This window comes from Manis pentadactyla, chromosome 4 (genome assembly GCF_030020395.1).
Source record: "Manis pentadactyla isolate mManPen7 chromosome 4, mManPen7.hap1, whole genome shotgun sequence".
Classification (NCBI taxonomy): domain Eukaryota; kingdom Metazoa; phylum Chordata; class Mammalia; order Pholidota; family Manidae; genus Manis; species Manis pentadactyla.
Genome location: NC_080022.1, coordinates 113,679,199 through 113,694,474, shown reverse-complemented (window position 1 = coordinate 113,694,474; position 15,276 = coordinate 113,679,199). Strand labels below are relative to the sequence as shown.

Below are 15,276 nucleotides of genomic sequence, written 5' to 3'. Positions count from 1 at the left end.
TGATTGTATCTCCATCGTAAATTTGTTCCTGAGTTTTTGAATGTTTTTCTGTATCCCCATGGGCGTGTTAATGATTTTTATTTTGAAATCTCTTTCAGGAAGATTCATGAGGTTGATTTCATTTGAATCTTTCTCAGATTTATTCATAATTTTGCTTTGATCCAGGTTCCTTTGATGTTTCATAATTTGTCTGTGGTGCCCTCTAGTGCCCAGAAGCTCTACTGTCTGGAGCTGCTCAGCCTCTGGAGTAATGTCGGGGTTTGTGGGGAGCAGTGTTGGTGTTTTGGTGTAGGAAAGAGCTGTTTTTTGCTTCTGGGCTGCTATCCCTGTCTCCACTGTTTGAACCAGTGGGCCAAACACATGTTGTTAGCTTCTATACTTTGTTTGTAGCTGCCATAGGTGGAGCTTCCCTCTGGCTGGCCTGACTCCAGGGCAGGGGTTGCCGGTGTGTGAGCCTGAGCCAGGTGCAGGCTAGCTGGGATGAAGACACAGCAGGCTGTGTATCACAGAGGGGGGCCCTGGAGCTGCATAGCTAGGCAGGGGGATGGAGTGCTTGAAGATCATTTAAGTTCCCAACCTGCTGGGCAGATTGCACTGGACAATTTTGTCTACCTGTGCTGTTTCCTGAGTAGTAAGCTCTGTGCAATCCTTTTAGCAGCCCTTTAGCAGCTCTCTCACTTTTAGGAAGTCTCTCAGACTGCCCTCCCAGATCAGCCAGATATGAATCCCTGTTTTCCATAAGCAGCTGGAATCTCCATCTCTCCTGGTATTCTGCCTGTCTTAGCTTTCCAACTCCACTAAATCACCAGAGCACCATGCAATGTAGGTTTGTTCTCCCAGAGCAGATCTCCAGGGCTAGGCATTCAGTAGTCCCAGGCTTCCACTCCCTCCCTACTGTTTCTCTTCCTCCTGCCCATGAGATGGCATGGGAGAAGGACTTGGGCCCCACAGGGTCACAGCTTTGGTACATTACCCTGTTCCATGAGGTCTGTTCTTTTCTCCAGGTGTATGGAGTCTGGTGCAGTCTTCTTTCCTGCTGCTCTTTCAGGATTAGTTGTATTCATTATATTTTCATATTACATGTGGTTTTAGGAGGAGGTCTCTCACCTCTCATGCCGCCATCATCTCACATTTTTTAAATACCCACTTGGTAATGTCGCTGTGCTAGAACCAGATAAATGACATTTTGTTCTCCATGGGTCTTCTGTAGTGAGAAAGGTATGATAAGCACTTTGCAACAGTGAGTGTGTGACTGAGATAGTGTTTCCTTAGCTCAGATTCCCAAGGAACTTGAGTACATTGAACTGGACCTTACATTAATGAAATTTATCTAGAAGTAACTTTGAGAAACACCTTCCTTGGTATTTGTGGCTCACATTAGGCATATCAAAGGACATGTGAGTTCCTGAAATGAAAAAAAATCTGTGAAACTTTGTCTAACTCAGTATTTCCCCAAAACGTGTGTCCATGTTTCCCTCTTTTCTGCCATCTGTTATAAAAAGCTCAGGGCTCCTGTGGGATGTGAGACAAACTATAAGCAATGTCTATATTTTAAACTGTACATTAAATGGAAAAAAGACAACTTCTTAAAACATTGGCTTAGTTTTTTGCACCTTTAACTTTGCATCAACTTCTGTTCTACTATAGGAAAGTGAGACACTTTGGCTACAGGTATTTCACTTACATTTTCTTCAATATAGATGTTTCTTTCAAACAATTTTAGAACCAAGAGGGAAAACTGATGAAATATAGAGGGGCTTGATGGGAATGGGGTGGATTTGTTCACAGCCTCTGACATGGACTCTTACTCTTTTTGAAGGCTAGAAAAATCATCCTTCCATATCATATCAAATATTTATAATGTACCTACAGACCTATATTTAATTATATTAAATATAATTACTTAAATTTTATGGAAAAATTTTAATAATTTTGCTTTTTAAATTATTTACATATATAGTAAATTTATAAGATTTTAGCTATGGTTTCTTTGCAATTACAGTACACATTCTTTAGAAAAATCTGTTTTTAAAAATTGGTTAACAAGTAAGAAGTTTTATGAATACTAATTATAACAATGAATGAGGTTCATGAAGTTTTATTTCTAGACCTTTAAACATTTGTAGAATTCAATTTTGCACATTTTAAATTTTGGAGTTGACATACATATATATCTATAGAAAGACATTATTTATTTTTGTTTTAAACATTTTGTCAGCTCCTGCAAAGCTCATAAGCCCTAGTTACATTGCCTGTAGTGTGTAAAGTGGCCATATCCTTGTAGATACTCAAGGACTGAAGTCTCACTCCCAAGGCCCAGTGAATCTCTTCCACCAGTCATTTCCATTCATACAGAGATCAGGTATTCTACACTACTGCCCCCAGGTGGCAGTGAAGATGGATGCCGGCAAAGGAGCTCCTGCAAGAAATCAGCTTTTACTGAAATAAAGATGGTATCAGAAGCCAGGACAGGCTCAGTAGTGTGACACTGGGCACAGCAGCACTCTGGAAGAAGTGGCCCTGAATATCTCCATACTTACCCAACCAAACTGCTCTGAGCCACAGGGTTGATAGTAGGCATTTATGTGTGTGTGATTGTTTGGAGGGGTTTGCGCTTCACAGAGCAACTCCCACTGACAAATGGGTCCCCTGCATCTGGTTTTGTGCAGGCCCTGCCTTGTACCCTCTGTGGAGCTAGATATTTGCCAGGGCTTTGGCTCCACTGGACAGTGATACCAAGTATAGGTACTTATCTCACCTGAAGAAGTACATTTCTGGAGCAGTCCCTGTGCAGAAACAGGGAGGTGAACATCCTGTGGTTCTCCCTCACAAGGCAGAAAAGAATAGTCTGTGAATTTTTTCTGGGGGCCTGAGACCAAGGATGTGTCCTGCCCATGTCCTGGCCACTCACAGGAGCACTGTGGCTTCATCTCCCAGGACTGGTGTAGACCACTCAGCTCTGTGTAGTGCATCCACAGTGTTCTCTATGTACACGTGAGCTACAAGTAATAAGTGGTGGTTCCCTTCTCCACATCTCTGGGTAGCGGTCAGAGTTTGGGGTGGAGGGAGCACATCCTATTCTTACATATTTCCATTTAACAGAGGGAAAAGAGAAACCAAAGCATCCAAATTGCTTTGCTTCTGTTGTCTGCCTGAGAGGGGAGAGGCTTTAAGATCTGTAAGGCCCCTTTTCCAGAGTATTCTCAGGAGGGTTGAGGAGGAGGGCTGGGGCCTGTTGAAACAGATAAGCAAACTCTCAAGACAGCATCACCTCCTACCATGAATGACAGGGGCCTGCAACTTCTTACAGCACTAAACAGATGTGAAAGAAGATCCCCATTCCCTGGGGATCATATCAGGGTAGCTGAGGCAGTTTTAAGTCCAATGGCTCTGGATGAAATGTGGAGGGAACACTGGTTCTAGTATGTGGATACTCTGGAAAAGTGTGGACATCACGAAGAGCCAACTCTAAGAGGAGTGCTTATTGGAGAGGTGTCCCAGGGGCCAATATAGTAATGCATGCTATTAGAAGTCTCCATTCTCCTGTCCAGAAAACAAAGTAAACCAGTTTTGGTAACCAGCCATCCAGGTGATGCTCTGTGTCCAGGGTTTTGCCTGGGCTTTGTATAATCCTGTATTGAGTAGGCAGGAACTCAGTCAATACATGTTTTTAAATGACCCAAAAAAGAAAAAAAATCTTTTTTTGAATTAAGAAAATTTAGTTACAAACCTTTGTATGTTTCTCATAGAAAAATCATATAAGACACAGAGACAAATACAAAAAAACACCAACAGTACTCTTGCACAAAAATAACCATTGTTATTTCATCCTTTCCAGATCCTCTCCTAATTGCAAATTAACATATAAATATCTACATGAAAATGTATGTCTATAATTATATGTGCAAATGTATATGCAAAATATATCTAAAAATTATACATCTGTATGTAAAACATACATATACAAATTATACTTACAGGAAAATTATATGTAACACCTATACAGCTGACTCTGGAACAACACAAGCTTGAGTTGCATGGGTCCACTTATACACGGATTATTATTATATATTATATACACAGATTTTTAAAAATAAATGTATCAAAAAATTTTGAGCTCTGCAATAGTTTGAAAAATCATTTGCTTTTCTGTAGCTTTATGGTAGGAATATAGTATATAACACATATACAAAATGTATGTTAATTGACTATGTTATCAGTAAGTCCACAGTAGGCTATTAGTAAATTTTGTGAGAATCAAAAGTTATGCATGGATTTTTGACTACATGGGGAGTGGGCTCCCAACTCCCATGTTGTTCAAGGGTCAACTGTATACATTACACAAACATGTGTGACTGCAGAATAGCCTGAACTATTTCAGACTTCACAGACTATTGCAGTGATTTACATAGAGCATCCCATGTCGATAGAGTTTGGTGGTTGAGACTGCACGTAGGGAGCCAGGTTGTCAGGAATCAAATCTTAGCTGTCCCCCTTACAAGAGGTATGTCCATGATCAAGGAACCTGCAGTAGTTGTCTCACCAGCAAAGTGGAGAAAATAATGGTATCTGTATGCCTGGCACATGGCATCATTAGCACTCAAAAAGTGTTGAGAATTGAATGAAGCATTCTTTAAGGCCAGCCACTTATAAAGCAAAGAATGTTTGAAGGAGGAGAAGAAAATATAAATGGTCCTAATTAGCCTGACTTTGACCTATTACAGAAGATTCTCAGGGGCTGGGCTTTCTTCCAATGAGGGTAACTGTGGCTTTCAAGCAGCTGCTCTAGATCATGGGTCAACTGTTGGAATTTCCACCTCCAAGAAAACTAGGAATTGGGGCTGAATATCAGGGTATTATTCTGTATATACCCCATGTAACACCAAACCTTCCCCCCTCCTCTCTCAAGCCTTGTCCTGTCTGTCATGACAAAATCAGTTTCTCACTGGTCCATCTCTCTGCCTCAAGATTATTAGGCTGTTATCTAAGAAGAGTGGATCTCTAATTGGCTTATTTTCCATGAGACTCAGGCAGAGAAATGGAGGGTTTTATGGGAGTGCATAGTCAATCACTAGCGCCTCAGCTACTGCATCTGACTTACAGTTAACAAACTAGAACAATCCGGGTCACATTAACCAGAAAAATTAATCTTTTGTTTTATGATGTATTTTATCATAAGGTTTCTGTCTTTTTCTTCTAAGGGAAAGTCACCAGCACAGAAGAAAATTTCCATAAACAAACTGAGATCTACCTTTTCTTTTAATCCTAATCCTAATAATCACAAATAATAAAAATGGATGTTATGCTACATGCTGATCTGTATATTACTATGAATTTACTGAGCACCAATTCTGTGCTGGGCACATGACAAAATAAACCAGACCTAGTCTTCCTGTCAAGGAGCAAACATAAAGTTAATAGATATAGTGGAAACTATATTGAAATAACCAAAAGCTCATGCCCTGTGGGCTCTCCTAAAAACTTTATCCTAGGTATGAATCCAAGTGGCTTTACTACAGCCATCATCCATCTGAAAATGGCTCCTTGGGCCTCATTCTCTGGTGCGGACTGTGATGTGCTTGTAGCGTAATTTTATTCAGCATGATGGCAACCTCCCCGTCCCAAAATACCATTGTTTCTTCAGGGATCTTTTCCAACTGTGTGCCACTCACCATACATGCAGAGTTGCCCTTATAAAACAGAGAACTAAAATCCACTTCTGTTTTCCATGACACACCAGCCAGAAACTCACTGTTCTAATTACCATCTATTTTGTGATAAGATCAGTAGCCATACCTATCATCAAAGTGTTTTTTTTTCTTATAAGTAGGTGTTGTAAAATTTGATTACACCTCCTTACCCACATCAATCCAAAGATTAAGTCACACCTTAACATAGGGTATTATTTATCCCCAGATTAAGCAGAAATGCAGTAATCTGAGGTAAACTGCAGATTTATGTTTTTTCCACCCATGATCTGGTCTTTCTCACTTAGTTGGCCTCCTGCCTCCCTGTACAGTTTTGCCATCAGAATAAGCTGCTGAATTACTCTTTCCTAAACCCATATAAGCACCTCACCTAGGTGAATGTGTGGACCACAGGTGGCTCTTCTGTGATTTGTGGTATCTGTTGAAATTAATCAAGTTATCCAGTTCAGTGGCATGCCACAAGGGCTAAACCCACACACCTTCATAGGGAATCTGACCATCCACCAAATGGAAGCACCTTTCATACTACAGTGACAAGCTTCCCCTCTCCCTGGATCTAGGAATTAACAATAAAATTTGTCTATGCCAAGCATTTTCAGTTTTGACTTTGCAACTCTGCCCATCTCTGTCCCTCCTATGTCTCAGGTTCTGGTCTTCTGAGAGCATTCTGGTGCAGTGGGAAGATGCCAGTGTCAGTCCCTGCCAGAGTGTCAGATAAATCTGAGTTGAATCTTGGCTCTGCCACCTTACCATCTGTGAACTTGGAACTAAGGCTCTTCTTGAACTTCCTTGAAGTGTTTCCTCCCACGAAAATGAGGATCAGCATGTCTCTGTTACAGAGTTGCTGGGAGAGTGATCTCTATGCACAACACCTTCATGTAGAGATCTCAGCAAGCCTGGGCACCCTGTGCTGCATCTTTCCCCACCACTCTTGCCAGGCTACCTTTATCTCACATGAGAAACTGCTAGAATCTGTTCTTCTTTAACACTCCTTCCCAAATCCTCTTTCTAATCTGTGTACCCACAAGCTCAGCTTGTTGCAGTTCTTGGGAAGCCAGGGCCTGAAATGTGTTGTTGGTGGGCCTGACACCTGGGATGCCATTGTAAAAAGAGTGAATTTATTTTTTAATAAATGTTAGAGTAAGATGGGCTAAATGTTACTGGAGGGTTGGGAAACTGGAGCAAATTTTATGAAAATAAAATTATAAATATACATCAGGAGCTTTAGAACTATTTATCCCTTTGACTCAATGATTTCACCTCTAGGAATTTATATATTAAGGAAATAGTTAGATATCTCACAATATTTGTGTATAGGATGTTTACTACAGTGTTGTAATAGTGAGAAAATTGGAAATAATCAAAATCTCTAAGAACAGAATACTTAGATAATGGAGTAAATACTAGGAAGTCCTTAAAAATCAGGTTTGAAAGAGTTTACAATAACATTGGAAAATTCTCACAATTTGATACAAAATTATGAATATATTGTCAATTTTAAAATTACATAAAACAGAAAATTACCATTTGATCCAACAATTCCACTTTTGGGCCTTACACAAAAGGGGAAAAATCCAGGGACTCAAATGTATTTGTAAACTCATATTCAGAAAAGCATTATTCACAATAGTCAAAGGGTGGAAGTAGCTAAAGCGTTCTTCAGTGGCTGAATGGATAAACAAGTTTGGGCATCTACATACAGCGGAATATTAGTCAGCCACAGGAGGGAAACTCTGACACATGTTACAACATGAATGAATCTTGAGGATATTATGCTAATATGCTTATTTTACATAAGCCAATTACAAAGTGATAAATACTGTATAATTCCACTTATATACACAACATACAAAGAGTAGTCAAATTATTGAGACAGAAAGCAAAATGATGGTTTCTAGGAACTTGGGAGGAAGGAATGGGTACAGAGTTTCAATCTGGGATGATAAAAACTTTCTGGAGGTAGATGGTGATGATTGTTGCAAACCAGTATGAATACACTTAATGCCATAGAACTGGACACTTAAAAATCATTAAAATGGTAAGTTTTGTGTTGTATATATTTTACTACAATAAAAATATATTATATATACATGCACACACATATACATTTATATACTACATATACATACATACACACATATAAACAAAACACTGAACCAAATGTTAGCAGTGAATTGTGAAGTTTCAATTGTGAAATTATAAGAGACTTTTACTTTGTATTTTTCTGCATTTTATATATATATATGTTTTTTTAATTACAGATATATATTACTTTTATAGTAGAAAAAAGTGTGTTTCTTTAAATCCATTCAGGTTTCCTTGATTGGACCCTTTGCTTTGACCAAGGAGGAGGCTGGCTCTACAGGTAGACACATGTGTGTTCCACAGTGGGAAGTACTCCTCTCCAAGCCCTGCCCTTAGTCTTTACAAGGTAGTTTCAGGCCTGCAAAGCTCAAGGTCATGCGCATTGTTGAAGAGCATTTACAAGGTCACTTTGAATCCTACAGATGAATTGATGGCTGTTTTCACAAAGGATTCCTCCCAATGGCCCCTGAAGCTATGAGGAGAACATTTTCCCTGACTCACAGCCAGAAGGGTCATGTGGAGGCTTCAGGGGGCAGCCACACAGTACTGGAAAATGTGCCACAGAAGTCAGCCATCGAAATTCTGCAGTGTGGCCATTGGCCATACATTCATCTCTGGCCCTTCCTTCCTTCATTGATAAGATGAGGGGATCAAGCAAACCCTCTTCTTCAAGCCAAGTTCACAACTTGCCCACCCCAGGGAGCCCTCCCTGATGAACACCTCCAGACTCTGAGGGTCACTGTAGCAGTCATGGCTTCAAATGTGCCTCTATGAAGTTACAGCCAAGATTTGCATGTAATTTCTTCAGTGATTTTCATGTAAGTCCTCAACAAGTGTTCAGGAGTCAGCCAAAGTCTTCCAATCTTAACTGCCCTTTCATTCCCAGCATAGAATCTCAATCATTTACAGTTAAATGGGTCTCAGGCAGCTCACAAACAGACCCTATGTATTCTGAGCACATCACTTACCCTGTTTAGAAGTCACTATTGGTTCCCCTTTATCCTTAGAAAAAATTCTAAACAAGGACTTTATTCTGATGAAGATTCACAGGGCCTTTACTTGGTCTGGTTTCTGTCCTTTGCCAAACTCTGCTTTTGCTGTGCTTTACCTTTGCATTGCCTGCATTGGTATACCTTATCCCCTGGCTATATCAAACTTCCATAAATTACCTTAACATACCATGCCCTGTTAGGCAGGGATGTCTATGCATATGCTGGTCCTTCCTCCTCCAGATGAACTTGATACACTTCAAGACCCAGCTCATAATAGTAGCAAACATTATCAATCCCTTACTAGGTGACTAATAAAGCTCAATGTGTCTTAATAGTAGTAACTCACTTTTTCAGCTGCATCCTGAATAGATTTTTTCCTGCTGCATAACTTCCTTAGTTTCCTGACTATTTTCTTAACATATTCTTCAAGCCTTCTAATGGGTTCTGTGAACCACTAGATATCTTTCCTATAAAATGCTATTCTGCCTAAGTAAGCCAGAATTGATGAATGCTGCATACAACCAATAATCTTATCTGATAAGGCATCTATCAAGCAAGTGTCACTTAATTCCAGGGAGTGCTGGTACAGAAAGGCAGGTGGAATAAAAGGCTCCAATTCTGCTCTTAAGGAGTTCACATCTGCACAAAATTAAAGAAAAGAAAAAAAGACTACAATGCAGGGTAATTAAAGGTACAGCATGAACACTTATGAAAGTATAACTTAGTTCTGTGGAAACCCAGATGGCAAGTCTAAGAAGATTTCACAGAAGAGGTGACATTGTAAGAATGAGAATAAGTTAGCATAAGAGTAGCCATCTTAAGGGCCTAGAAGCAGTTTTCTGAAGTTGTGACTTAAAAGAAAAAAAACTGGAACTGGGTAAGGCCTTGGAAAACAAGTTAATCATGAACACCGGGATGGGGGCAGCTGTGGCCTTCAGTCAGCTAACCTTGGTCAGTTAATCCTACATACCAAGCTTATCGTGCAGAACCTCCCTAACAATTGAGGAGTGGTCTTATCTTGCTCTTGCTTAACCCCAGGATGTATGTCTTGCAAAGATAATGTGCAGCTGTAGAAAATTACTAAGAGTTAAGTGTTTTGAAAATGCTATATAAACCCTTGGTTCTGAGTGCTCGGGGTCCTTGTTGAAACCCGCTGTGTCGGGCAGACACTTGGACCCCAGCTAGCTGGAATAACAATAAACCTCTTGCTTGTTGCATCGATCTGCCGTGGCCTTCGTCTCCTCACTGGGGGGGAAGCACAGACCGGAATAAGGCCGTTGGGTCTTACAACATCTGAAGAGGTAATGCAGTATCAGTGGCTAAAGTGGGTTCTTGGAGCCAGATGGCCTGGGTTCATATCAGGTTTCTGCCATACATTGGATATGTAACCTTGGGCAAGTTATTTAATGTCTTTGGCCCTCAATTTCATCATCTATAAAATGAGTGATACTAAGAATATCTACTTAGTAATCTCCTCTGTAGACAGCTCAGTCTCCGGGGTCTGTCTATGGAACATGCTCCCAGGTCTGGGTCCAGCATGATCTGCTTTCTCATCAACCTTGTCTTGCTATGAAGAACCATCTCTCTCAAGCCAAAGCTTCAATTTTAGTTACTAATTTATTAATTAGGCTCTCTCCCTGGCTGGAAAGGTGATTCTTTCAGTCCTGGACCTAAAGTGTGTCTCAGCCCTTCCTTGCTGCTTTCAACTTGACTTGCTCTTGAAGGTCAAGCTAACATTATTTCAGGCTTAGTTTTATTATTCATTGAAAAACAATACTCTCTCTCTCTCTCTGAGTCCAAGATCTGTCCTTTGTGCCTATTCTGCATTGTTCTCCCCAAAGCCACCCATTAACCCTCTAGATTTTCCCTGAAAGTACTCTCCCTTAACTAAGCAGTCTCTTATAGCAAAATCTCCTAGTCTTTTACAGTCAGAGATATCTAGGTTCAAATCACAGCTCCACCTCTGGCTACAAGTTACCTAACTCTTCAAGCCTTTAAAATATATTTCTTTGGGGATACACACCTAAATAAGGAAGATATGTAACAAAACTCTATTGAGTACCTTCCCTTAATTTTATTTTCTGTATTCCCATTTTTAAATCTCTTTTCATGGTCACATCTACAGTCATTTGAATTGCTACCCATTGTCCTAATTTCTCTACTTTCAAATTTTTCTTCTAAAAGTCCTACCTCCTAAAAGTGACACATGTGAGATTCTGGTGCTACTTCATTGGTCATGTTTGCATAAAATAGATGTTCTTTGTTCATACCATCTTGTATCAATACTATTATTTTCACTCTCAACATAAATCTACATCATAATTATTTTATTATGCTGAAAGGTTACAGCCAAGATTTGCATGTAATTTCTTCAGTGATTTTCATGTAAGTGATGCCAGGGTTCTTGTTCACGAAGCCAAAGAATGAGCTTCACAAACACTCAAGGTAGGAGAGCAAGGTACAGGCTTTTATTTAGAAATAAAGTGAGAGAATAGAGCTCCTGGTTCATGCCAGGAGGGGACAAGAGAGCTCGTAGTGGTGCATTGTCTAGGGGGTTTTATAGGCAGTTGAGGATTTTTCGAGAACATGAAAAAAACTTAGGGGTGTGGACTTGTTAAGTGGTCCCTGAATATTTAGAATTAACTTACACAAGCAAATTCCTCTGATGATTTCTCCCTGAGATACTAGCATCTTGGTCTGGGAGCATATAAAACAAGGCCACCTGCTCAGCCCCCAAAGTGGGCTGAGGTATTGTGTGCTAAAGAGTAAGTTAAGAATTTCTGATGTCTTAACTTCTTGGGTATTAAAATGCAATCTTATCTTTAAGGTGGAATCTTTCTTGCCTTTTACTGTGTTGTTTATGCCTGGGCTTACCTACTAATTAGTTGCCCAGTTCACAAAATTACTTCATCAGATCTGAAGGAGGAAAGACCACATAGGCCTGGGCCTTTTAGTATGCTAAAGTGAATCTTACACATGATTATAAATGGTTAGCATAATAAAACATTGCTACTCCTCTTTATCTGGGGAACATTAACTGATCTCACTGAAGAATGATTCTAGAGCTTAATGTTTAACGTAGAGTTTTAGTAGGGGGGTTTCCCTGCATGTAGTTACATTGCTCTGACTGCAAATAACCCGCCCTGCCCCCTCTGGAGGCCCTCACCCTACTCTGACTACATCAACGGTCCCCGTCTCATAAGTCCTCAACAAGTACTCAGGAGTCAGTTCAATGAAGTCATTGAACTTCAGTGGGGCATTAGTCAAGATTGCTTATAACATCCTGTGGACAAGTTAGAGAACTCTTGGATGCTTGGACAATTATATAATCACCACAAATAAAAGTGATGATTAATAAAATAGCACCTTTATTAATAAAGCTTATAGTATCATGCTAGCATTCTATTGACATCCTATTCTAGTTAATATTTAATTAATCATTTGGACAATGATTTCTAAAACAGACTCATCAAATTTGCAGATGACAGAAAGCTGGAAAGAATGATAAAGACTTTAAAGTCAGAATTAATTTCAAAAAAAAAAAAACTTTAGCAGGCTGTATTGATGGGCTGAATAAAACAGGAAGTGTAAAGGGGGCAAATGTAAAGTCCTTACCTTGAGTCCAAAAAAACCAGCTGCATGGGTATAAAATAAGACTAAACTGATTTATCACTAGTCACTCTCCCACAGCCAACTCAGTATGATTTCATATTGTTATAAATGCCAAAAAACTCAGTACAATATTAGAACTAGCTTTAGAATAATGGAGATGATGGTCTTCCTCTATTTATGTAGCTAGATCACACCTTTTGATTGAATGAATAACTGTGTCATAAAGATGACACTTTTCAAGAAACATATTGTAAGTCAAAACACATTTAAAAAGGAGATCATTAGGATTTTAAATCATGTAATAGAGGAAAGTTGGGGGAAGCAGGGATTTTTAGACTGCGCAAAATATTCCATAGGTTCTAAGGGAAGAAGACAGTAGCAGGATGCAGAAAATATAGGGTAGGTTCTCATATCAAGGAGCTCATATTCAAGGTGATTAGTTTGGAACAGAGGCAGATTAAAAATAAGGAAGAAATGACTAAATTTGCCTGGAGGAGTTGGGAAAGTTTTCACAGAGAAGAAGGAGCTGAAACTAAATCATGAAAGATAATGGCAAGGATTTTACTATCAGCAGGGCAAGTCATTTGAGGCAAAGGAACAATGTACACATAAACACCCAGGGCAGGAGGTAAAGCAGTGGATTAAGAAGTAAATGGGAAGTAAGAAAGTGATCACAGAAGTACCAAAATTAGGCTCCAGATTTCTGCTTAAATATATTCCCTCAGGTAAACTTTTCCTATCCCCTGAACCCCTAATCAAAATTAGGTGTCCCTGTTATACTGTCTCCTTAATACTCTATAATTTCTCTCTATAGAACTCATATAGGGAGATAAACATTCGAATTCATGAGCCCAAAATATCCTAATAGGTTGAATCTTAAGAGGTCTGCACTGAGACACATTACAGTTAAATTGCCAAAAGTCAAAAACGAAGAGAGAATTTTTTTATTTTGCTATCATTAATGTATAATTACATAAACAATACCATGGTTAATAGACTCCCCCTATTATCAAGTCCCCACCACATACCCCATTACAGTCACTGTCCATCAGCATAGTAAGATGCTATAGAGTCAGTACTTGCCTTCTCTGTGTTATACTGCCTTCCCCATGTCACCACCCCCTATATTATACATGCTAATTGTGATGCCCCTATTTCCCCCTTATCCCTCCCTTCCCACCCATCCTCCCCAATCCCATTCCCTTTGGTAACTGTTAGTCCACCATTTCAGGGTTCTGTGAGTCTGCTACTGTTTGGTTCCTTCAGTTTTTCTTTGTTCTTATACTCCACAGATGAGTGAAATAATTTGATACTTGTCTTTCTCCACCTGGTTTATTTCACTGAGCATAATACCCTCTAGCTCCATCCATGTTGTTGCAAATGGTAGGATTTGTTTTATTCTTATGGCTGAATAATATTCCTTTGTGTATATGTACCACAGCTTCTTTATCCAGTCATCTACTGATGGACACTTAGGTTGTTTCCATTTCTTGGCTATTGTAAATAGTGCTGCGATAAACATACAGGTGCATATGTCTTTTTCAAATTGGGCTGCTGCATTCCTAGGGTAGATTCCTAGGAGTGGAATTCCTGGGTCAAATGGTATTTCTAGATTGTGGAGAACCAGGAGTGACAGCAGTTTAGACATCAATCAGAGCAGCCAAGGATGTACGAAAAAAATGAGCAGTATGAATCTTCTCACATATAGAAAAGAAATTTATAGAAACCAGTGGAAAGAACAGTGTATTGGATATGCATTTGGAAAGAGCTAACTGTTTATTAAAAGTAATGCAAACAAAGGAGATCTCTATTAAAGAAGAATGTGCTACTCTTCATAGTATGATAAAAGGGCTACAACAGACCATTGAATATCAACATAATTTGAAAGGTGAAAATGAAGTTACAAATAAATCCTGATCTTATAAAAGAAAAGTTAAAATCTTATGAACAGGAATATAAGAATAATATTGCCAAACTCATGAATGAAATGAAAATCAAAGAGAAGGGATATAAGAAAGAAATAAAGAAACTTTATCAGGATATGCAGGAAAAAGTTGCATTAAATGAAGAAAACCATTAAGAACTGATAGAGGAAAAGGGTGGAAATTTCTGAGTTACATGCAAAGAACTCGAGAAAAGGAAAAGGAAAATGAAATAATAAGACTACAGTTGGAGTTAGATGCCAAACTAGCAAGAGTTCAAACTGAATCAAAATCATATCCAAATTCTACTGTTTTGCCGCAGAGTATCTACAGAAGGAAGCTTTAACATCTTCAAGAAGAAAAGGAGGAGATTGGAGTTCTTCATAGTACCATTTGTGACTTAGAGCATCTCACCTCTGTTGGCAAAGATCCTCACTTTAAGCGTAGATGGTTTTGAGGCAGTATATTCACTCGCTGCTGTTTAATTTCTTTAAAAGCAGAATTTTCTTTAAAAGTGAATTTCTAAAAAATTCACTTCTATTGTCAATAAAACATACTGCCTAATAACAATGTGAAAAAGAAACAGCTGTAAACATTTTTAATTGAGTTTATTTAAAGAAATTCACACTTTGGCAAACTGTGTACCACATTCTTGCTTAACAGTATTTACCATAAAAGAATTCAGATTTCTAGGAATTAGTTTACCTACTGAAACATCATTGAATATGGAAATACTTACAAAGCAATCAAGAGATAGTCAGCATTCTTCTATCTTTTCCTTATTGCTCTCAAGACAGGCAATCTCAAATTTTAAAGATTCAATACAATGCTAGATAAAGAAAACAAGATAAAAAGGCTCCATTCATATGTGATAGCAAAAATCAAGATACGGATCTTAGAGTGTAAATGAATATTTAAAATGTAGTCTTGGCAAAATATTCGTGTGTATTTCTTTTT

General features: G+C 38.9%; 1 pseudogene; it reads left to right on the top strand.

Moving 5' to 3' along the window:
* The window catches only part of LOC118922390 (coiled-coil domain-containing protein 152-like), a 26,170-nt pseudogene extending 10,894 nt beyond the window's left edge, over positions 1 to 15,276 (top strand).